General features: G+C 40.7%; 1 long non-coding RNA gene across 1 annotated transcript in view; it reads left to right on the top strand.

Moving 5' to 3' along the window:
- LOC125129273 (uncharacterized) overlaps positions 1-26,066 on the top strand; it is a 35,406-nt gene that overhangs the window by 2,057 nt on the left and 7,283 nt on the right. Inside the window, exon 2 of the long non-coding RNA XR_007135438.1 lies at positions 12,277-12,407. This is a non-coding gene — a long non-coding RNA (uncharacterized LOC125129273). The remainder of the gene's footprint in view (positions 1-12,276; positions 12,408-26,066) is intronic.

Raw genomic sequence — 26,066 nt, 5'->3', positions numbered from 1 at the left:
CTCCCACGGCATATAGAGGTTCCCAGGCTAGGGGTCGAATCGGAGCTGTAGCCACTGGCCTATGCCAGAGCCACAGCAGCACAGGATCTGAGCTGTGTCTGCAACCTACACCACAGCTCAGGGCAATGCCAAATCCTTAACCCACTGAGCAAGGCCAGGGATCGAACCCACAACCTCATGGTTCCTAGTCGGATTCGTTAACCACTGAGCCACAACAGAAACTCCTGTATCAGCGTCTTAACTGACTCTTCTTAACTGACTGCACCACAGTGGGAACTCCTATTATGCACTTTCATGTTAACATCACCAAGGCAAATTTTCCTTAATGATGATACATATGAACAGTGAAATGGATTTTTTAAATTGCATCTGAATATGTCATTCTGTATCATACCTTCACAAAATAAATACTTTCCATCCTACTGAAGAAATGAGTAGCCTTTCTCTGGCTTGTCAGGCACAATCTATCTGACTGGTCCAGCATTCATCTCTGGAACCTGGATGAATTGGAAACATTCTTCCCAAATTAAATTTGATACTTAAACCCATTTGACACTATAGTTCTCCTACTTTTAGAGATTATATACTTTTGAGGAAAAAAAAATAGAAATGCCCTGGTATAAAGCATAGTTAATGGGTGGAGGGAGAGGAAGTGAGTTTTCAAGCATTTCTGGAATTAGATTGTTTAACCTCAAAGTCATTTATTTAATGAGTCTATAGATGCCAAGTTCAGAAGGTAAGAAAGCTAATATAAATAAAGAGGCAATGATATTAACCAGGCCAAATTCAATATGTGAATTAATTCTTTACAGGCACTTAGGCATGGATGCCTATAAAGTAAGAAAAAGAAGATTTTTTGTTAGGATAAAATGTGGCATTCTGTTTTCTATAAGGCCATAGAAGTGCTTAAAGCTTCTCACCTGCTTATGTGACATGCACATATTCTTCCTCTTCTCCCTAGTCCCATGACCTTAATTGCCTAATAACCTTCACACAATCTTTGTGGGATAGATAATAGTTCTTATTCTTGCCTCAGTATTCCAGATGGGGAAAATGAGCTAGGCACCTAGTGTTAGCTCTTATGATACCTACTTCTTCTACCATCATCACCCCAGCATCATTTGTATCTGAATTGTCAAAATTAATTTAAAACTGAAACCTGGAGTTCCTGTCATGGCTCAGTGGTTAACAAACCTGACTAGTAACCATGAGGATGCGGGTTTGATCCCTGGCCTCATTCAGTGGGTTAAGGATCTGGCATTTCTGTGGGCTGTGGTGTAGGTCACAGACACGGCTCAGATCCCGCGTTGCTGTGGCTGTGGCATAGGCCGGCAGCTACATCTCTGATTGGACCCCTAGCCTGGGAACCTCCATATATACCGCGGGAGCGGCCCTAGAAAAGACAAAAAGACAAAAAAATAAAAGTAAAAATAAAATAAATAAAAGTAAAAATAAAATAAATAAAAGTAAAAAATAAAACTGAAACCCATTTTTTTCCATAATTTCTAGTATGGCTCTTCTAAATCTCCTGTATTCCTTTTTTTTTTCTTCCCCTCCTATATTGCTTTTAGCAAAGCTGGTAAATGTGAACAGCAAGAGGCCCCCACTTAACAACAGAACACCCATCGTTTTTTTCTCTTTTATATAGGAAAAAGAAGGGAAGCATAACTGTGGGGATTGTTATAGTGAGCCCCTTTCTTTCTCATATGAAACATACATCTCTCCTGAGAATTGACTACATCACTCCAGATCCCAACCCCAGATAATCAGACTTTGTGTCACAAGCTTTTGTGAAGCTTGGGGTGGACATGAGAGGGACTTAATTATTGAAGTAGGTATTATAGGAACTTAAAAGGATGAAGAAGGCCATGTCTATCCCAAAGGAGCGCAGAGTCTAATAGAATAAATAGGCTAAGCAAAATTGTTCATAAATACAAGAAGAATAAAGCATATAATCAAGACAATACAAGAAAATAAATACCACAAATGCTATGAAAAGTTTATTGCAGGCTTATGTAAGGCAGCTGTTTTAAGTATATCATCTTAATCTTTAAAACAATCCTGTAAGATAGGTTGTATTGTCCTTATTATTCAGATGAGAAGATTTAACTCTGAGAGGTTAACATTATTATCATTTTTACCACCCAGCTAGCAAGTAGCGGAGCTGGGCTTCAAATCAAGGTTTTCTTCCATGTTCAGCACTCACTCTTTCCACTACATCATAGCTGCTTAGTGATTTGAGAGAGAATTAGCCAAGAAGTAAGTGTAAACGGTGGCCAGTAGCCAAACTTGGCTTAGAGGTGTTTTTGTTTGGCCAGCAGCAGTTTAACTTTTTAAAAAATGCAAACATCTTTGGGTTGTGGCCAGCACTTTTGTCTTTAAGGTCAGATACCAGACTCTCTTGAGACAGATTACCTGCGTGGCTCCAGAAAGCATTTGTATTTTCTTGTACCAGCAGTAACTGAGTTAGAGAGGAGCAAGAGCTCTCAGAAGGCCCCAGGAGAAGGTATGACCAAGGGTGGAAGGAGGACATTGTAAACAAGGGTTGAGGAAGCTTGATTGACAATCTTAAAAACATTAAATATTCTTGTTCAACATTTAAAATGAAAGCCTATTTTTTGTTTTAAAATATTTCAGACATTCAAATGTGTACAAAAAAATATAAAAACCACTATATAAAAGTGACAGTGGTCTAGTACAGAGCTACAAGTTATACCTTGAGGACTTTCCGTTAGTGCTGCCGCTGTGGCACAGGCTGCAACTGCGGCACGGGTTTGATTCCTGGCCTGGGAACTTGCACATGCCTCAGGTGCAGCTGAAAAAAAAAAAAAAAGTTACACCTTGACATAGCAGTTCTCAAACTTGAGTGAGCCTCAAAACCGAATATGAAACTAAAACACATATTATTGGACCCCACCCCAGAATGACTACACGTGGGGTAGAGCTTGAGAATTTGCATTTCTAGCAAGTTCTCTGGTACTGCTGATGCTGTCGGTCCAAAGATCACACTTTGAATATCACTGCTTAGCAAACTGTAGGATACTTTTAGGAAAGGGCTTACAGCCAAGACTTTGTTTCTGTGTTTGTATTGTTTAAGTACAAAAAGAATTACTTGACATGGAATATTTAGAAAATAAGTCTGTTATCAGAGGTTACAATTGTTGACATTTTTGATAGACTATTTGCTTTTTTATTAAAAAAAAAAAAAGAAGGTGGTATACTTTTGTAAGAAACCAAAACTGGATCAGCCTCAGCCTCATAATAATAGCTATTAACACTCACTGAGCATCTGCTGTACACCAGGATCTTTACAAATATTAATCCTTATAATACCCTTATGAACCAAGTACCATTATGATCATTTTTATTTTACAGATCAGGAAACAAACACGGAGAAGTTAAGTAACTTGCTCTTTGTCTCATTGCTAATAAATGGCATAATTAGGATTAAAAACCCATGTAGTCTGGCTCCAGAATACACTAAGCTATTATGCTATATTGACTCTTAGGCTGTTCTGACCATTATGCTATACTACTATGCACATTGTTTTTAACCTGTATTCTTTAATCAATCATGAACTGTCTTAAAAACATTAAATATTCTTGTTCAACATTTAAAATGAAAGCCTATTTTTTTGTTTTAAAATATTTCAGACATTCAAATGTGTACAAAAAAATATATAAAAACCACTACCAAGTTTAACAAATATTTATATTTCACCATATTTGCTTCAGAATTCCCCCTTCTTCTAAACTACATACTCACAGATTAAGTAAGACTATGATTTTGAGGTTAAATTTTACTTAAACAAGATTGTACCTTATGAGTTATAAGGGAAATAAGTTCCCTTAGTAAGATATCCTTTAAACTTAGTAATAGAGGAAGAATTTCTATTTAGTGAACAACTCATAGTTACTGTTGCCATTATAATACTATCCCCCTTAAACACCCTAGCCCAGGTGTGGCTTTATTAATGACTTGGTGATACAGGTAATAAACACAGATAGTAACATAAAGCTAGGTAATGTGACTGTGTATGGCTTACTCAGTTTTCAGGCTGCTTGGCCTTCCTCCACGTGGTGAAGGTCACATTCCACCAGGGTGACATCTCAGCATTTCCCAATAGAACTGTCTGCAGTGATGGAAAAGTCCTTTGCCCGTCCTCTCCAATATGGCAGCCACAGGCCACGTGTGGCTCTTAGACACTTGAAATGTGACTAGTGCACTGAGGGACTGAATTGTTCATTTGATTCAATTTAAATTAAAGTAACCACATTTGGCTTGTGGCTACCATATTGGGCAGCAATAGATCTAGGTCCTTAAAGGATACATTAAAAATAATGAGTTTCCTGGAGTTCCCACTGTGGCGCTACAGGATTGGCCTCATCTTGGGAGCACTGGGATGCAAGTTCGATACCCGGTCTGGCACAATGGGATAAGGATCCAGCATTGCTGCAGCTATGGCTTTGGTCATGACTATGGCTTGGATCTGATTCCTGGCCCTAGAACTCAGTATGCCGTGGGGTGGCCAAAAATGAGACAGAAAAAATAATGAGTCCCCTAATTCCAGTGAGTTCCTGGCCCTAATGGGGGCCAGAAAATGGGCACTGACTGCAAAAGGGAACAAGGGAAATCTTGGGGATGATGAGAATGTTCTTTACCTTGAATATGGTGAGGGGGACATTTGCCAGAACTCATCTAAGTGTGCTGTTAAAATGGGTGCATTAGGAGTTTCCATTGTGGTCAGTGGTTAACGAATCCGACTAGGAACCATGAGGTTGCAGGTTCGATCCCTGCCCTTGCTCAGTGGGTTAACGATCCGGTGTTGCCGTGAGCTGTGGTGTAGGTTGCAGACGCAGCTCGGATTCCGCGTTGCTGTGGCTCTGGCATAGGCTGGCAGCTACAGCTCCGATTGGACCCCTAGCCTGGGAATCTCCATATGCTGTGGGAGTGGCCCAAGAAATGGCAAAAAAAAAAAAAAAATGGGTGCATTGGTTGTATATCACTTTACCTTAATAAAGTTGATTTTAAAAAGGAAAAGAAAAAAAAAAGATTTTCAGAGATAGGAGTTCCACTTCTTGTCTATCTAAAACCATGCCTTCTGCAATCCCATTTTTTCCCCCAAGAACAAGCAAAGTCATTACTACAACATTATAGGACTCCATGTGATCTGGCCTCTGGCTCCTTCTCTGACATGATTTCCCATGTTTCAGCCACATTGGCCACCTTGATGGTCCTCAAACACTCCAAGTACATTCCCGTCTCAAGGCCTTTGCCCTTGGCTCTTCTCCTACCTGGAAAACTTTCCCAGATACTGTTCATTGAGGTGTCTGCTCAAATGTCAGCTCCAACAAGATGCTATTCCTGCCAACCTGTCTAAAACAGCACTGCTCTCCTTTTCACTCCCCATTCCCTTATCCTGCTCACTTTCTTTACGGCGCTAATCGCTGTTGGAAATTATATAATTACTTGTCCATTGTCCTTCTTCTCCATTAGACTGTAAGGCTGTTCATAAGGGTAGGCAGTTTGTTGATTGTTGGATTCCCTGTGCCAGGCACACAGTAGCTGCAATAAATACTGTTGAATAAATGAATGGCAGTCATCCGTGGCAGTTTCTCAGCCTGAGACCCAAGCATATGTTCATAGCACATCCACAAAGTCTCTATAAGATGAAAAAAATTTTTGTATTATCGTTTTGGTATTAATCTAAAACAAGGTAATATTTATAATTTTCCAGTCAAGCACCTTAAAACATGAGGTTTTGAGTGCTATGTTTGTGTTGAGTTTAGGATTTTGGATCAGATGAAAGTCAAAGGACATCATGACAGTGTATGAATAAATATTTCACTGTATGGCATTCCTATTGGGGCTCAGCGGGTTAATAACCTGACATAGTGTCTGAGAAGATGCAGGTTTAATCCCTGGCCTCACTCAGTGGTTTAAGGATCTGGCATTGCTGTGGCTGTGAAGTAGGCCTCAGCTGCAGCTCCGATTTGACCCTAGCCTGGGAACTTCCCTATGCTGCAGGTGTGGCTATAAAAAGAAAAAATAAAATAAAAGCAACATCTACCAATTGAGAATTCTTTTAAAAAAATAAGATTTCACTGTAATTTTGATAGAGAATTGAATCGTTACATGTCACACAGACATGCCAAACTCTATAAAGAACCAGCACTTTAACTGTCAGTGCCATATTCCAGTTAGACGCAGAAATTCCATAAAACATACCTGCATATACATATATTTGAAACAACTTAGCTGTAAGTGAACTAGTAAATACACAGGAATTTTTTTGTAGCAATAATTAAAGTAGATACTATTTTATTGAGATAATACTTAAAAATACTAACCCTATTTTTTTTTTTTTTTGGCTGCCCAGGCCAGGGATCAGATTTGACCTTCAGCTGCAACAACACCAGATCCTTAACCCAGGGAATGAACCCTCATCCCAGCACTCCCAGTATACTGCCCCTGTGCTCCACAATGGGAGCTCCTTAACCCTATTATTGAATAATATTTCTTTACAGAGTTATTAGGTGCTACTCAATTAAAATTTTGTTGCACCAGAATTTTTATGAAAATATGAGCTCTGATTATCTTGAACTAGCAGCAGAAACCCTGGAAGTTATTAATACAGTGTATTTGTGCAAGTAGGTATCATTTGTACTGACATTATTAAAGTAAGTGTACAGAGACATTAATGTAGATCAGAAGTTGCATCCTTATGCTCATGAACCTAATATTTTCCAATTTAAATTAATGTTAATTTTGGGGAGTTCCTGTGTGACTCAGTGGTAATGAACCCAACTAGTAGCTGTGAGGATGCAGTTCCATCCCTGGCCTCACTCAGTGGGTTAAGTATCTGGCTGGTGTGAGCTGTGGTATAGATCACAGAATGACTCAGATTCCCACATTGCTGTGGCTGTGGTGTAGGCCAGAAGCTGCGGCTCCGATTTGACACCTAGCCTGAGAACTTTCACATGCTGCACATGCAGCCCTAAAAAGCAAAAATTAATTAACATTAATTTTAAATGGCTGGACCAAGTAACCACTGGCCTTGGGGTGGGAGAATGCCTATCACTGTGGTTATATTGGTATTGCCTCTTTCTTTTTTTTTCCCTCAATTTAGAACCTGAAAGGTAAAAGAAAGTTCAACAATTTTTATTTCTGTGGGCAGCAGTGTATTGAGGGAAATTATGTGTGTGTATTAAATTAAAGCATCAGCACTAGGTGTCAGCAAATCACAACATGAGAGCATGATAAATGGACAGTATGTCTGACAAGGATACCTCACCCAGCATTTCCCCATTCGAAGATTAATTTTCATACAGCCTGGCATTTGCTAAGGTATGTGCCATGAATTTATGGATATTAATAGGTATCATGTTGAGGGAAGGGTTCTACAATCAAGTAAGTTTAGAAAATGTTGAGTAAACCTTCTTTTTTTTTCTTTTTTAATGATTTTTATTTTGTCCATTATAGTTGATTTACAGTGTTCTGTCAATTTTCTACTGTACAGCAAAGTGACCCAGTCACACACATACATATACATATTCTTTTTCTCACATTATCCTCCATCATGTTCCATCATAAGTGACTAGATATAGTTCCCTGTGCTATACAGCAGGATCTCATTGCTTATCCATTCCAAAGGCAATAGTTTGCATCTGTTAACCCCAGACTCCCAGTCCATCCCACTCCCTCCCCCTCCCCCTTGGCAACCACAAGTCTGTTCTCTAAGTCCATGAGTTTCTTCTCTGTGGAAAGGTTCATTTGCGCATATATTAGATTCCAGATATAAGTGATATCATGTGGTATTTGTCTTTCTGACTTACTTCGCTTAGTGTGAGAGTCTCTAGTTCCATCCTTGTTGCTGCAAATGGCATTATTTTGTTCTTTTGTATGGCTGAGTAGTATTCCCTTGTGTATATATACCACATCTTAATCCATTCATCTGCCAATGGACATTTAGTAAGTTTTCTTCCTTTTCCACTATAGGACTTCTCAGAGCTTTTTTTTTTTTTTTTTTTTTTTTGCTTCTTTAGGGCCACACTAGTGGCAATGGAAGTTCCCAGGTTAGGGGTCAAATTGGAGCTACAGCTGCTGGCCTACACCACAGCCACAGCAAAACAGGATCCAAGCCGCATCTGTGAGCTTCATAACAGCTCATGGCAGTGCTGGATCCTTAACCCACTGAGCAAGGCCAGGGATCGAACCCAGGTCCTCATGGATGTTAGTCGGGTTTGTTAGCGCTGAGCCATAACAGGAACTCCTGTTAGAGCCTTTCTATGGCAATGACAATGTGACTGTTCACAGAGCAGCAGTGGTGGCTCCAGAATGTCTAGTGAGTGGAAGGCTTGGTGACCAAAGTCTGCTTGCTGCACAAGATATTAGGGTATTCCTTCAGTTATATTTGTTTGCTTTGCACACTGTTTTATTTATTTACTTTTTGTTTTGTTTTATTTTGGGGTGACCCAAGGGTACTAATAGATATAATGGGGGGTTTAGTGCCTTAAATCACCCTTTGGCCCTATTATTGATATATAGCGTTTCTCCAATTCTTTGGCTATAAAACCATTTTGAGTCTATGTCAGAGGCACACACTTTAGGAAAAACCAACACAAAGAGTGCCTCTCATTGTATTCTTTTATCAGTGTGTTGAAGAAGAGTTACTGCTTGCCTGTATTTTCTTGTAGTTATATGGAGGGCTTTTTCCATATAATGTTTTAATCCATCTCATATGTATTTTTGTATATGATATGAGGGAGAGATTCAACTTACTTTACTTAGCTGTTTATTTTATATTACAAAATACCATTTGTCCCCAAACCATGCCCTTAGTGTGTCTTTGGTCTTGTTTTCAGGTCCAGAACCCTTTAGATCAATTTACCAATAAGTTCAATATGTAAAACAGATAAATATGGTTAAAATAGGGAAGGAAGAGAGTTACCTCAACCTGGTCATACTCCCTACCCCCATTCCCACCGTCCCTACCAGGGAAGCTCCAGGGAGGACTTTGAAAACCATTGAAAAAATTCATCCCCTCATAAATGATTTGAAACACAATATCTGTAATATCCTAAAGTTTTTACCCATTCCAATGATTTTCCTATTTTTCTGCCTATCTCATACTTTATAGAGCCTAAGAGCTTTATAGTATAACAAAAGAAGAAATTGAAATGTCTAATAAATAAGTAAAATAACAGCACGGGTTTTAGAGGGCTTGCCACATTAGCATTTTTCTTTAAAATGATGTCTGTTAATTGCAAGAGTTGACTAGATATCTTCAACATAGAGAAAATCAACTTGGTAAAACCATATTTTGGTCAATAACTTGGTGATATGTGTCACAAGTTTACAAGGTAGATTTTTTTTTTTTTTTTGCTTTTTAGGGCCACACTTGTGGCACATGGAGGTTCCCAGGCTAGGGGTCAAATTGGAACTGTAGCCACTGGCCTACACCACAGCCATAGCAACTCAGGATCCGAGCCGCATCTGTGACGTACACCACAGCTCACCAGATCCTTAATCCACTGAGCGAGGCCAGGGATCGAACTGCATCCTCATGGATCCCAGTCAGATTTGTTAACCCCTGAGTCACGACAGGAACTCCACAAGGTTGATATTTTTTGACCCACCAAACCACTTGTAGGATTTAACCCTAAAGGAATAATCAGAAATGTATAGAAAATGTTTGCTCTTGTTTATCTTATCAATACTATTGAAAAATGATCCAAATGTTTAATAGTGTGGGTGGGACTGGTTAAATGAATCTTGGCACAGCCATGACAGAGGACGCTCTTCAGCCATTAAGTGGTATTATGAAAAGAAAAATATTTTATTGAATACTTATGATACATCTGGCATTATGCAAAGCACCTTAATTATACTATCTCACTTAAGCCTAACAATATCCCTAGATGATAGGTATCATTCTTCCCATTTATTCGAAAAAACACAGACATTAAGTTCAAACAGCTGGTAATGTTGCTGGAATTCAACCCATGTCTGCTCTTAATCCTAATTCTTAATCACTGTGCTAATGATAGGGGGAAAGTATTCACTATTTACTAGTAAGTTACTGTTGTTTGAGGGGGGTTGTTGGTGAGTTCACAGCATGGAGAAGGACATGGACAGCACTGCATCCTTAACCTCTAGGCTACCAGGGAACTCTGAGTTATTGTTTTAATGCAGGTTAACTGACCTTAAAACAAACAAACAACAAACTCCCTTTTTGTGTGGAGTTCCTGCTGTGGTACAGTGGTTTAAGTATCTGACTGTAGGGAGTTCCCTCTGTGGTTCAGTGGTAATGAACCTGACTAGTATCCACGAGGTTCAACCCCTGTCCTTGCTTAGTGGGTTAAGGATCCAGTGTTGCTGTGAACTGTGGAATAGGTTGCAGACACAGTTTGGATCTGGGGTTGCTGTGGCTGTGCTATAGGCTGGCAGCTACAGCTCCAATTTGACCCCTAGCCTGGGAACTTCCATATGCCACAAGTGCAGCCATAAAAAAATAAAAATCAAATCCCTTCATGTGCAATCCCTTCTTCCTAATTTTGGAAGTTACTGATGCTTAGATTTTTTCCCCCAAGATGAATCTGCCTTTATGTGTGTTCTTTATTGATTTTGAAAGTATTGAATGCCTGTTCTAAGAACTCAAGTGATACTGAAGATTATGAAGTAGCTGCTCCTTTAATCACAAATGAGATATGTGATTGTATACACTTGTAGGCTCTTTTTATTTTTATTTAAAAAATTTATTTATTTATTTTTGGCCATACCCATCGCTTATGGGAGTTCCTGGACCAGGGATCCAATCCAAGCTGCAGCTGTGACCTGTGCCACAGCTGCAGCAATGCTGGATCCTTAACCCACTGAGCCACAGTGGGAACGCCTTTTTAAATGTTCCCTCAATTCTACCTCATCTTGCTCTGTGTCAGCTTACCTCTTGGGATGGAGATGAACCAGAAAGGCAGATTGAGTGGAGGGATCCATGTAGGTCTAAATGGCTAAATTCCAACACAGAGATCCATAGTGTATGTGATTAAGCGTGGCAGTTGAAGCACTGTCTCTGGAGCCCAACTGTGTAGACTGTGCCCCAGCTTCTGAACTAGGGCAACTTGCTTGTCGTCTTGGTGCCTTACTGTAAGGATGATGATGAAGGTATTGATAGTGATGATGATATGCCACACGTGCAGAGATGGAAGAAAAGAAAAATAACTTAATAGCACTTATGTACTGTATACCTATATGGTCTCCCATTTGAGCTCTATCGTTAGATATTTTTATTATTCCCATTTTATACAGATGAGGAATATAAAACTCAGGAGCTTACATATTTCCACATGTAGAGTGAATCATTAGAGGACATGATAAACACTGAAAGCCAGCTGACCGGGAGATAGCAAAATGCCACGGAATGAGCTGACAAACTGGCCTGCAGTGGAACTACCATCGAGGACCAAGGCTCAGTGTTGGAACTTTCAGGACTGGGTGGTACCCAATCTGGTATCAGAAAACTGCTTTGGAAATTCAATTATTTTTATCCTGGCTGTAGTTTCTATAAATATTTCTTTTAAAAAAAAAAATTTTATGCCCACATCCATGGAACTTCCTGGGCCAGGGATCCAGTCTGAGCCATACCTGCAGCAATGCCAGATCCTTTAACCCACTCCACTGTGCGGGGATTGAACTCATACCTCCACAGCGACCCAAGCCTTTGCAGTCAGGTTCTTAACTCACTGCACCATGGGAACTCTCTATAAATATTTCTGTTTCTCCCTTAATATGTACTAAAATTATTTCTGAGTATCAACCTATCTCATTTGTGCTTTGAGGGAGCAAATAGGCAAAAAGGATCTTTGGCCATCTTCTGCTGGAGTTTTCGAGAAGAACTTTGTCAGACACAAGGTGTGCTGGGCTTCAAATGTCAGAAGCCCAAGAGGGCAAAGATATGCACTGCAAGAAAGCCTCTTTCCCAGAGGCTTCTGGAGTATTCTCTGCTCCAGGCTTGGAAGGTTTTGAACAATGTTCTTTGTCTTAGAGGATGGCCTTTCACTTACTCATCTGTCCAGGATGACTCATCGCCAAGAGTGTTGAGTAAGTGAAATTTTTACAGTATTTATGTTTGGGGACTTTATAAACATGGTGATGTGGAAAGAGCATGGACTTTGGAGTCAGACAGACCTGGGGTAAGTTCCTTGCTTTGTAACTTAGTAGTTGTGCAATTTGGGGCTAGTTAATAACTTCTCTGGGATTCCTCATCTATAAAACAGGAATGATGAAATTTACTGCACAGAATGGGTATGAAAATGAAGTGAGCCAGCAAAAATGAAAGTGGACCTTGTAACCTCTGGCACACATAGTCACTTATGCCTTCCTTCCGCTGTCAGATGGTGGTTTTGAGGTGAGTATTTGCCATGTCTTGTATTTATTTTTATATTTTCTACTATATAAAGTACAGTGCTTTGTTTACATTTGCATCTGTAAATACCAGCCAAATGACGTTGGCATCCATGTGCAGAAACTGGAGCATGGGTGGACAGATTTAAGGTGTGTTTTAATGTTTATTCATCTATTTATCCTATCATAGAGAACAACCGCGAAGTGTGGATAAGTAGGATGTGGGGTCAGGGCAGAGGAGTGAGGCAGGTCATTCCCTGCACAGGGCCACCAGCTCCAGGGGAGAGTGGGGACTAAGCTCTCGGCCCCTCTGCTTACAGAGACCCTGAGAGCACCTGCCTTTGCTGGAAGGCAGCCTTCTATGGGGGAAGGACAGCCCCATCTCTTCGGACGCAAGGGGCTCCTCTTATAAACCATTTGCTGGGCTTGGGTTAAATGTTTTCTTTTTGAAGTTTCCTGGTGGCCTAGCCAGTTAAAGATCTGGCATTTTCACTGATGTGGCTCCGGTTGCTTCTGTGCCATAGGTTCCATCCCTGGCCTAGGAACTTTGGTGTGCCATGGGCATAGCAAATTAATTAATTAATTAAAATTATGAAATTATGTGAAGAATAAAATGACATTCATTGACCCATGAATTGAGATGGCCATAATTGCTGTAACTTTTTAAATTTTTTTTAGTTAATATCATACTTTTAGAAAAACTGGATGGAATATTACAAAGACTTCCCATACATTCTTCACAGTTTCCCAGATTTAATAGCTTACCACATTTGCTTATCCTTGTCTGTCTCTATTACATGGGCAGATTTTTTTTTGAGCCATTTGAGATTAAATTTCCCTCCCTCCCTCTTCTTCCTTCCTTCCCTCCTTTCTCTCCACTAAGACATTTCGGTAGAGCTAAAACTTCCCCTCCTTGCCCCTCCCCTCTTCTCCCTCCCTGCCTTTCTTTGCCTTATGTCATTTTTTCCCCCTTTTTTTGGCCTCTCTGGGGCATATGGAGTTCTCAGGGATCAGACCTATGCTGCGACAATGCTCCTTAACCTCCTGTGCCAGGCCAGGGTTCAAACCTGCATCCCAGCACTTCAGAGATGCTGCAGATCCTGTTACACCCCCGCAGGAACTCCACTCCTTGCCTTTGTCAGGGAACCTGATGTTTTACATGTTTTTGTGCTTTTACCACATATGATTAGATCTATAGAGGAATTTTTGTTATTTTGAGACTCGTTTTGTAATCCAGTACACAGTCACTTTTTTTTTTTTTTTTTTTTTTTTTGCTGTGGCCTATGGCATATGGAAACTTCATGGGTCAGGGATCAAACCTCTGCCAAAGCAATGACCTAAGCCACAGCAGGTACAGCACCAGATCCCGCTGAACCATCATGGAACATGATCAGTTTTACAAATTGTTGCATATAACCTGAAAATGAATGTGTACTTTTTTTAAAATTTATTTTATTTATTCATTTTTTTTGCTTTTGAGGGCTGCACCTGTGGTATATGGAAGTTCCCGGGCTAGGGGTCAAATCAGAGCTGCAGCTGTCAGCCTACACCACAGCCACAGCAACCCAGGCTCTAAGCTGCATCTGCGACCTACACTACAGCTTGCAGGGTTAAGCATTGCTGAATCTTTACCCTGCTGAGTGAGGCCAGGGATTGAACCCACATCCTCATGGATACTAGTTGGATTTTTAACCCACTGAGCCCAACGGGCAGTCCAACAAGAGAACTCTTAAGTCAGCTTTTTAGATAATATTGACCAAATCCTTTTTTTCCATTATTCCAAAACTAAATTTTAATATTCCTGTGATATTTATGGAACTGGAAGCTTAGTAAAAATGTTTCTTAGCTAATTCAACAAAAATTGAATATTATTGGCTATACAGTGGTAAATAGAATACATGTGGGGAAGAGTGGGGAAAGTAGACACAAAACTAATGAACCCAAATAAATTGTGAAAATTGATAAATGAGAAAAGAACTGTTTCCATAAGGGAGAAAACAATGGGTTGTGGAGGATGTTCCAAGAGGAATGAACAGCTCTGGGAAGGTCATGGGCCAGGACAGACCTTGGCCACTGAAGGGCTGGGCTGACAGAAGCCAGCAAGGCAGGAACCAAGAGGTGGCCTTACTGGGACAGACATGCTGTTTGAGCCATGTGAAAGCTTTTGATTTTGTTCCAGGAATTGGACTCCATTGAAGGGTTTTCAGTGGAGAGTAAGATGACTTATTTATAGTTTTAAATATAACTCTAACTGATAGGCGGAGAATGAGCAGAGAAAATCTAGCATGGAAGCAGGGTTACAGTATAGAGCAACTTTGGCAAATGCAGGTGTTTATGACCTGAGAGTATGTTTACCTCTTCTCAGAGAGTGTAACCCCACCACATGGTGGAGTTCCCTTGTGGTGCAGTGCGTTATCAATCCAGTATTGTCACTGCAGCAGTTTGGGTCACTGCTGTGCACAGATTTGATCCCTGGCCTAGGAAACTTCCGCATGCCCCAGGTGTGGCCAAAGAAAAACCCCAGACCAACCACATGGCAAGCCAAACAGACTTAAACTAACTTCATCTGTAAAGAATTGTTTATACAGTTTTTAATAATCATGGTAGATTCTTCACAAGTCTAGAAGGTCTAAAATTATAGCCATAACCCCACCCCTAATTTAAATTTTGTAAAATATTTTTATTTTGAGAATTTTAAACTTCTGTAGAAAGAGAAGAGTGCAATGAATTCCCATTACCTTGGGAATTAAATTACTCAATGAATATTAGGTTTGCTGACATTGACTTCATCTGTCACTTTTCTTCCTTTGTGAAATATTTATTTAGTGATTGACTTTTTGCTTTTTAGGGTTATATCCTCGGCATATGGAGATTCCCAGGCTAGGGGTCCAATCGGAACTATAGCTGCCAGCCTACGTCAGAGCCACAGCAACACCAGATCTGAGCCTCGTCTGTGACCTACACCACAGCTCACAGCAACACCCTATCCTTAACCCACTTAGCAAGGCCAGGAATTGAACCCACAACCTCATGGTTCCTAGTCAGATTTGTTTCCACTGTGCCACGACAGGAACTTCTCCTTTGTGATATTTATTTATTTATTTATTTATTTGCTATTTCTTTGGGCCGCTCCCACGGCATATGGAGGTTCCCAGGCTAGGGGTTGAGTCGGAGCTGTAGCCACCGGCCTATGCCAGAGCCACAGCAACGCGGGATCCGAGCCGCGTCTGCAACCTACACCACAGCTCACGGCAACGCCGGATCGTTAACCCACTGAGCAAGGGCAGGGACCGAACCCGCAACCTCATGGTTCCTAGTCGGATTCGCTAACCACTGCGCCACGACGGGAACTCCTCCTTTGTGATATTTAAAAGCAAATCCCAAATATATAATTTTGTTCCTTACTATAATAAGGATCCAACTCTAAAATATAAACATTTTCATACATACCACAGACATTCATGAAATGTAAAAATTTATTGCTAACATCTAGTATCAATTCTATAACCACATTTCTTTGATGTCTCAAAAAATTTCTTTTTATAGTTTATTTGTTCAAATCAGAATCCAAATAAGATCCATAGCATGTATTTGGTTGTTAGATCTTTTAAGTCTCCTTTAACCCAGGGCACTGGTTTTTTCTTTCCTCCTTTTTTTTTCCTTTTAAAAAATTTATGTCATTGATTTGTTGTAGAAACTGGATTAGTTGTCCTATAAAATGTCTAAATATTGCATAATAAAAACTCTTCAGTTAAAAAAAAAAAGGACAAAATGCAGGGATTGAGCCTTTCAACTTCCAGTAAGTCAGCCCATCTCTTTGGAATGTTCTTTGAAGTGTCTGGCATTCAATCCAGTCCAGTGAACCATAAACACTCACCACGCTTGGCACACATATGCAGGCTGCTAAATAACAGTGCTTTTGCTGGATGTTTGAATTTTATCATTCAGGCTTCTCAGGTTCTTAACCTGTTTACTCACTGTGATTTGTCTACTGTTACTAAATTAACAGAATCTGAAAATAGCACTATTTCTGAAACATTTTTTTAAAAAGCAATTAAGATAATGCCTGTTTGCTAAACTCCATCTTCTCTACTTCAGAAATTAGAAAATTAAAAATAGTTGAACTGGAGGTAGCATCCGTAAAAGCCAAATTTGGTTCCACTTTGAAGATGCAGAGAAGAAGCAGTGACCAGACAATGCATGTTTTCTTCACTTCAGCGTCTGCCTTCACCTTTGATTTCTTTGCTATAATTAGCCTCTGTTGCCAGTTAAGCTAAGAACTTACTACCTGCAGTAACTAGATCAGGAGTTCTTTTAGCTTTGTTGTTTCAATACTGCATGAATATTATTACAAATTTAAAAGTGTTTTTTAAAACGTCTATCTCATGCTAATCATTTTGACTCATTTACTAATTTGAATATTCAAAGCAAAGGTATACTTCCAAATCAAGCATAGGCCATATTTACAGAAAACTGGATATTTAATGTTATTTCACTTCTGGAAAACCAAAAACAGTATCTTCATTGAAGCTGTGCTCACACATTCTGGACTTAACCCTGGTTCTACAACTTACATGCTAGAGAAACCATTTAATTTTTCCAAGCCATAGTTTTCTCAGGAAAAATGAACGCACTCTACTTAATTTATAGGGACTTAGGGGTAATAGGTGAAACAGTTTAAAGTGTAGCTTGGGTAATTTTGGGTGTGTTCTTTGGATCAGGCCCTAAACTAGATGTTTGACAGATATGTATTTGCTATTTTATTTGGCCATGCCTTCGGTGGAGGGATTGAACCCACGATACAGTTTCAACCTGTGCCGCAGCTGTGGCAATGTTGGATTGTTAGCCCCTTTCACCATAAGGGAACTTCCCATATTAGTTATTTTAAGATGAAAGAGGGAGTTCCCATTGTGGTGAAGTGGAAATGAATCCAACTAGGATCCATGAAGATGCAGGTTCAATCCCTGGCCTTGCTCAGTGGGTTGGGAATCTGGCGTTGCCGTGAGCTATGGTGTAGGTCGAAAATGAGGCTCGGATCCCGCATTGCCGTGGCTGTGGCATAGGCCAGCAGTTTCAGCTCCAATTCAACCCCTAGCCTGAGAAATTCCAAATGCCGTGGATGTGGCCCTAAAAAGCAAAAATTTTTTAAAAAATTTTTTTAAAAAATAAAGATGAAAGAGAAAGGTTTGAAAACCAGGATCCTCGAATCCTCAACCAGCCAGCTACTGTGGCTTCAGCTGCCCCCTCTTGAACCCTTTAAGAGATAAGTAGAGAGGACCAGGTTAAACAGACACCAGCCAAAGATAAGAGCTGGAGCCTTGACATATGTTTGGGATGAATTGGGTGGTCAGCGGATAATCTTTCCTGTGGTCCACTGATAATTAGTTACTCTTTGTGCTCCTATAACTCTTTGGATTCATCATATTCTGCCTTGTAGGATATTTATTTTGTGCAAATATATACCATCCACTTAAATATCTTAAGAGCAGGGGTCATATTTATCTTCCTAGAATTTCTTAATGTAGTAAGAACTCAATAAATGTTTATTTAATCAAATTGGCACTTGAATGGCCAGAAAATGTCACTGCATCATATGGTCTTCAATTAGAAAAGACTTCGTAGTTGCAAAGTTGAAAAAGCAACTTAAACCAAGCCAAACTACACTATACACTAACAATGAGATTAACATTGGAAGATAATATTCCAGGAGTTATAATGGACAAGCTGAATTAAGTATTGGTTTATCCATTCATTTAGCAAACGTTTGTTGAGAACTTGTTGTACGTTAGACACTGTGCTTGATGAACAGGATGCCAAGGTGAAACTCAGCACTCAGGGAGTTCACAGTTTCAGTTGTGTTTAATCTGGGAATAGGTTTTGTTTTTTTTGGGGGGGGGTCTTTTGAGGGGCGCACCTGTGGCATATGGAAGTTCCCAGGTTAGGGTTGATTCGTAGTTATAGTCACCATCCTACGCCACAGCCACAGCAACTCAGGATCCAAGCCGAGTCTGCAACCTACACCACAGCTCACAGTGACGCCAGATTCTTAACCCACTGAGCAAGGCCAGGGATTGAACCTGCTTCCTCATGGATACTAGTCAGACTAATTTCCACTGAGCCACGATGGGAACTGCTGGGAATAATTTTTAATAATAAAGAATAGTAGAATTTATAGGTTACAGGAGTCCTAAAAAGAAGTAGTTTATAATATTAAACATAGTTACTATAATTTAGTGAATAGTAACTAATTCTAATTCCACATACCAGCTATTATGATTTTAGGCAAATTGTATAATATCTTCAAATTTGGTTCCTCATCTGTAGAGTGGAGTATTGTGAAGATTCAATTATATACAGTAAGCCAAACAACTAGGATAGCTCTTGGCATATAAACTTATGTCTTTATTAATTACTCAGTGATTATTTGATCACCAGTGAGGCTTCCCAGAAGGTATTAGAAATCCTGCCTGACAGGAAGTTCCCTTGTACCACAGCTTGTTAAGGATCCAGCATTGCTGCAACTGTGGCACAGGCCACAGCTGCAGCGCGGGTTCAATCCTTGGCCTGGGAACTTCCATGTGCCACAGGTACAGCCAGAAAAAAAAAGGAAGAAAGAAAACCTGCCCGACAGATGGTAAGAATCACAGTGGCTTGTAAGTATATAATTCACAACATGTATAAAAGTTTAAACATCTTTCTGACGGAAAAGATCAGATTCCCCTACTCCAAGAAGCCAAAGCCCCTCCTTATTCCAGAATAACATGAGTTGACCTTTCCAAGCATATAGGGTCACTCCAACCAGGTCCAGTACTTTTCTTTTTATCCTTCTTTTTTTCTGCTTTTTTAGGGCTGCATCTACAGCACATGGAGGTTCCCAGGCTAGGGGTCAAATCGAAGCTACAGCTGCTGGCCTATACCACAGCCACAGCATCGCCAGATCCGAGCCGCATCTGCGCCCATGCCACAGCTCACGGCAGTGCCGGATCCTGAACCCATTGAGTGAGGCTGTAACCTCATAGTTCCTGGTCAGATTCCTTTACGCTGCGCCATGACGGGAACTCCAAGGCCCAGTACTTTTCTTTACGGACTCCCTCTACCTCCTCCCAACTCTTCCTCATTTGGTGCAAATGCTCCTCTAGGGGTTCCTAGGGGAGAAGGATGAACATAAGGAAAGGCAGGGCTCTGTACAAAAGTGTTCAATTTCAATCTTTATGCAACTTTTTTTTTTTTTTTTTTTTTTTTTGCTTTTTAGGGCCGTACCCTGGCATATGGAAGTTCCCAGGTTAGGGGTTGAAATGGAGCCACAACCACCAGCCTACGCGACAGCCACAGCAACGCTGGATCCGAGCCACATCTGCGACCTATACCACAGTTCATGGTAACACCGGATCCTTAACCCACTGAGTAAAGCCAGGGATCGAACCTGCATCCTCCTGGTTACTAGTTGGATTCATTTCCGCTGCACCACAATGGGAACCCCTCTTTGTGCAATCTGTGGGCCCATCATGGCTTCTAGGTTTTGTTTTAGGCTAAGGAAGTTCTTTCCTACCCCAAATATTTAAAGATATAGATAGATAGATAGATAGATAGATAGATAGATAGATAGATAGATAGGTAGTTTTTTTTTTTCACAGTTTTATTGTTTTGTTTTTCACACTTAATCTTTAAGCCACCAGTAATTTATGGATAGCTAGTTATCCTTATGCTGTTTGTATTGAATAATTCAGTCTTCCTCTATTGACTTGAAATGCCCCTTGAGCATGTATGAAACCCTCTAAGTATAGTCATGTTATTTTCTGGACTCCGTTCCACTCCACTGATCCAGTTGTCTTTTCCTGATTAGTACCACACTATCCTGTTTACAGTATTTTATATAGTTCTCTTCAGTGTCTTATGGATCAAGTCTTCTTTTGTTAGAGTTGTTTTTCAAAACTTTCTTGGCTGTTTTCAAATATGTACTCTTTCAGATAAACTAGAGAGTCAACTTTTATTTTTCATTATTTACTTACTTATTTTTTGGCTGCTCCCACAATATATGGAAGTTCCCAGCTCAGGATTGAACCTGTGCAACAGCAATGACCTGAGCCACTACGGTGAAAACACTGACTCTTTAACCCATTGTGCCACAAGGGAACTCTGAGAATGGACTTTTATTGTTTTAATTTTTTGGCCACACCCATGGCGTGTGGAAGTTCCCAGGCCCGGAATCAAACCCAAGCTGCTGGATCCTTAACCAACAAGCCACAAGAGAACTCCTCAGCTTTTAAATATAAAAAAATTTGTTGGGAATTTGATTTAAAAAAATGCATTTAGGAGTTCCCGTTGTGGCTCAGTTATCCACTGAATCACAAAGGGAACTCTAGTCTTTACCATGTTAAAGAAAAAAGTCTTTCATACCAATTTCTTTCTTTAAAAAATTTTTTTAGTTTTTTAGAATGAATTTTTTAATTGAGATGTAATTGATCTAACATTACATTAGTTTCGGTGTACAACATAATTCTATATTTCTATATTACGAAATAACCACTACAATAAGTCTTGTTAACATCTATCACCACATACAGTTACAAACTTTTCATGCCAATTACCTAAAGGATTTATTTATTTATTTATTACTTTTTAAATGGCTGGACCCGTGGCAAGTGGGAGTTCCCAGGCCAGGGTTTGAATCTGAGCCTTAGCTACAATCTACACTGCAGCTGCAGCAACCACAGATCCTTAAACCCACTGCACCAGGCTGGGGATTGAACCTGTGCCTCCGCAGTGATCCAAGCTGCTGCACTTGAATTTTTAACCCACTGTGCCACAGCAGGAACGCCAAAGCTTTATTTAAATCAAGGAGATTTTAAATTGTATCACATCCTTTCCTAGCATTTCTTAAGATCTTTGCCTGACCTAGCTTCTCCCACCTTTTGGGGTCTCTGAGTATTGCCACTCTTGCCTCCAGGGGGCACTATTTCCCCTTTAATGTTGTGGCTCAAGCCTTTGACTCTCATATTCCCTGAAGTGCAGATAAGACCAGGGAAGATATTTTTGTTTTATTTTATTTTATTTTATTTGTTTTATTTTATCTTAATCTTTTTAGGGCCACACTGCAGCATATGGAAGTTCCTGGACTAGGGGTTGAATCAGAGCTGCAGCTAGGTAAGTTGGTTCACTGGGTACAGTGCAGCCATTTCAGCATTTCACGGTGTAAAAAGCTCTCTCCTTGTTTCACACTACATGCACAGAGCAGAAGCCACTTTTTTTCTGCCCTGCATTATATCCTTAAGCAAGCAAAAATTTTCAAAAAGAGCCACAAGATTGGTAAGGCTAGTTCTAGCTATGGGGTTCCTTCCAGATTCTAATTTCCATTTTCAGTATCTGCCTCTTTTGTACCTACTAGACACTAAGCATGCCAGCCCTTTTCTGGAAAGATGGCATTGCTGACTCCTGGGTCATAGCTTTACCCTGTCACGGGGAGGTGGTTATATATGGGTCTCTCATGCCCTTGCATGTCTTGCTCAGTATGCCAAGAAAGCAAGGCCCTGACTGCTTGTATTACTTATTTGTTATTACATAGGAGATTACTCCAAATCTTGGAGGCTCACAGCAACAATCACTTATTTTCTGACAGTTTCTGTAGATGAGAAATCTGAGGACAGCTTAGCTGGGTGCTCCTGGTGCAGGTCTCTGACAGGGCTGCCATCATCTCCAGGCTTGAATGGGGAGATTCTGTTTCCAAGCTCACTCACCTGTCTGTTGGCTGAAGACATCCTTTCCTTGCCATGAGTCCTCTCTATAAGGCAGCTCACAGTATGAGCTGTCTTCTCTGTTAGTGACAGAACAGGAGATGGTGCCCAAGGCAGAAGCCATAGCCTTTTTATAACCTCATCTCAAAAGCAACATCCCCTCACATGTGCTATATTCCATTAGTTAGAAGTGAGTCTGGAGTTCCCTGGTGGCTCAGAGGGTTAAGGATCCAGTGTTGTCACTGCTGTGGCTCTGGTTACTGCTGTGATGCAAGTTTGATCCCTGGCCCAGGAACTTCTATATGCCATGGGCATGGGAAAAAAGAGATCAAGAAGTGAATCAGGGAGTTCCCATCATGGCATGGCGGAAACGAATCAGACTAGGAACCATGAGGTTTCGGGTTCAGTCCCTGGCCTTGCTCAGGAGTTAAGGATCTGGCATTGCTGTGAGCTGTGGTATAGGTCACAGATGCATTTTGGATCTGGCGTTGCTGTGGCTGTGGTGTAGGCCGGCAGCTGTAGCTCTGATTAGACCCCTAACCTGGGAACCTCCATATGCTGCAGGTGCGGCCCTAAAAGGACAAAACACCAAAAAAAAAAAAAAAAAAGAATCAGTAAGCCCACAGTCAACTGGAGGGGTCCCAGGAAAGTGTGACTGGGAGGCAAGAACCACTATGGGCCATCTCAGAGGTGCTGTACCGCACCACTCTATCCAAGCCATTTCTTTTTTTTTCCCCATCACTTCTTAGGGTTGTGCTTGCGGTGGGCAGTCTTGAGGGATAAAGTAACATCTTTCTCTGGGACAAAGAGCAGGTTTAGCTTGCTACTTGCTAGAAAAGCAGTGGGTTCCCCACATTTATTGTCCCCAGCTGCAACACAAACCCACTGCATGGATGGCATCTTCTGTGCCCCTTCATGTCACCCAAGTGGAACTTGGGGATGAGGAATTCATGAAAACATTTGTGATGCTCTTTCTTTTTTTGCTGTGCTCTGACTAATAAAGTTATTTTTCTCTCACTTAGATGTCTTGTGTCTTTTTCTAGCATCTGTGAAACACTGTTAGTGTTATCAAGCTAATTTGTTGGCTTGTAAGTAGGATAAAATCAAATCACAGACCTGACAGTTTTGACTGAACAGAACAACATATCAGAATCGTGTATAGGCCTGTAAGACCAGCACTCACACAAGAGATCCATGTATATATCCTTCATTTTATTTAACAAATACGTACTTAAGGCAGGTATTACCTTAGGAGTTTATAAACTTATTTAAGCCATAAGGTAGGCACTCTCAAAAATCCAGGAGTTCCCTGGTGGCACAGCGGATAAGGGCATGGGTTCAATCTCTGGCTGGGGAACTTCTGCATGCCATGGGTGTGGCCAAAAAGTAAATAAAAATCCACACAAGGAAGAAGAGGCGCAAAGATGTTAAGTAACTTGCTCCAAGTCATGAATCTCAGAAGTGTCCAAGCCCCATTAAAAAACAGAAACATGAACAACCTGGCCACAGCATCCATTGATCCATTGTGTCATGCTAACCTGTGCTTATGTATTAGGAAGGGAGGGGCAGAGAAGAGAGAAATGACAAAAGTAAATATTGTTGAAATCATCAGAGTCTAATTGGAGCTGTAGCCGCCAGTCTACGCCATAGCCACAGCAACGCCAGATCTGAGCTGCATCTGCAACCTACACCATGGCTCACAGCAACGCCAGATCTTTAACTCACTGATGGAGGCCAGGGATTGAACCCACAACCTCATGGTTCCTAGTCAGATTCATTAACCACTGAGTCACGAGGGGAACTCTCAGAGTTTTTTATTCCTAACATCGTAATGTAGTTTTTGGGGTTTCATTGTGTCCTGGAAGGTTAATCCCTACCAGGCATGTTGATAAATGATTTGATTTGGTGTTTTATATTTGGCTTGTTAGGATTTGATTTAGAAAATTTGCTCTATATTCAGACTGAATGTAAAAAAGCATTGTCCACACAAAAATCTGCACATGAAGTTTGTAGCAGCTTTATTCATAGTTGCCAAAACTTGGAAAAAAGACATCCTTCAGTAAGTGGATAAACTGGCATATCCAGGCAATGGAAGATTACTCAATGCTGAAAAGAAATGAGTCATTAAACCATGTAAATTTGTGAGGGGGTGGGGGTATTAAATTCATATTACTAAGTAATAGAAGCCAGTCTGAAAAGGTTATATACTGTATGATTCCTGTTATATGACAGTCTGGAAAAGGCAAAACTATGGAGACAATTTAAAAAAAAAATCTGTGTTTGCAGGGGGCAGGGAGGGTTGAATAGGCAGAACACAGGATTTTCAGGGCATTGGAGCTATTCTCTATGATGCTATAATGGATACACATCGTTATACATTTGTCCAAACCCACAGAATGCGCAACACTGAGTGAACCTTAAGGTAAACTATGGACTTTGGTTAGTAGCGATGCATCAGCGTAGTTTCATTTATTTTAACACGGGTACCACCCTGGTGGGTGATGTCCGTAGTGGAGGAGATTATGTGTCCGTGGAGACAGTGGGTATATGGGACTTCTCTGTACTCTCTGCTCAGTTTTGCTGTGAACCTAAACATGCTCTGAAAAATAAAGTCTGTCTTTAAAAATGCTTTGAGGAGTTCCCGTCGTGGCACAGTGGTTAACGGATCCGACTAGGAACCATGAGGTTGCGGGTTCGGTCCCTGCCCTTGCTCAGTGGGTTAACGATCCGGCGTTGCCGTGAGCTGTGGTGTAGGTTGCAGACTCGGCTCGGATCCTGCGTTGCTGTGGCTCTGGCGTAGGCCGGTGGCTACAGCTCCGATTCGACCCCTAGCCTGGGAACCTCCATATGCCGCTGGAGCGGCCCAAGAAATAGCAAAAAGACAAAAAAAATAAAATAAAATAAAAATGCTTTGAAAATTACACTGTACTCTAAAATGTAAAATATGAATAGTGTGAGTACATACAGTAATTTCTTGTAACCTTCACTCTGTACCTATTGAAGTCCCTATGTCCTTGGCCCCATCTTTCTGCCTGTCACCTCCTCTTCTTAGCATAAATGGCTTGGCCCCCTACTTGGGCTCTCTTCCTCTGCTCTGTTGACCTTTTGACCCTTTCCAACCCAAATTCAATCCAGCTGCTACATCGGGGCTGCAGACCTCTGCCAGAGAAAATTCATGATGGTGAAGCTGCTGTCTGCAGTATAATTGCAGTTTCCACCATTAGCTCATCCCTCAGAGCTTCCTGCAGCCATGATTCTCAAATTAGAGTTTTCTACTCCAAATGTGTATCAGTACCTTTAAACTATAATTTTTTATTGCACAGTTTTGAATACATATTTTCAAAGTCTTATGCCATTTCTTCCTATGTCTCATATATTATGATGTGTCAATTTTTTTGTACATATAAAAATTGGATTCGCATTATTAAGCTGTTTTCTACTAAAAATAGTTGATATAATCTGGCTACTAATTACCACATACAGAACTATGGCAGATAAGCATATCTGTCAAGAAAGATTTGCCCCAAGGTGCTTCTCCATTAGGAAAGAGGAAAATAAATGAAAAGAAGTGGGTTAATATGTTTAGAGTTGCTTTAACTATTGGTAGACAGGTCCACCTTTCTCGTTCCTGGATTAGGGCATCGTCCTTTCTCAAGGAGCTCAATCAAAAATCTAGTCCAATCCAGAGTTCCTATTGTGGCTCAGTGGTTAACCCAACTAGCATCCATGAGGATGCAGGTTCGATCCCTAGCCTCGCTCAGTGGGTTAAGGATCCAGCATTGCCATGAGCTTGGGTGAGCTGTGGTGTAGGCACAGATGCAGCTCGGATCCCATGTTGCTGTGGCTCTGGTGTAGGCCTGCAGCTACAGCTCCCATTCGACCCCTGGTCTGGGTACCTCCACATGCCTTGGATGTGGCCCTAAAAAGACCAA

The sequence above is a fragment of the Phacochoerus africanus genome, chromosome 6, assembly GCF_016906955.1.
Source record: "Phacochoerus africanus isolate WHEZ1 chromosome 6, ROS_Pafr_v1, whole genome shotgun sequence".
In the NCBI taxonomy this organism is placed as follows: Eukaryota; Metazoa; Chordata; class Mammalia; order Artiodactyla; family Suidae; genus Phacochoerus; species Phacochoerus africanus.
Note: the sequence above shows the minus strand (reverse complement) of the source record. Positions and strands in the feature narration are given on the sequence as shown.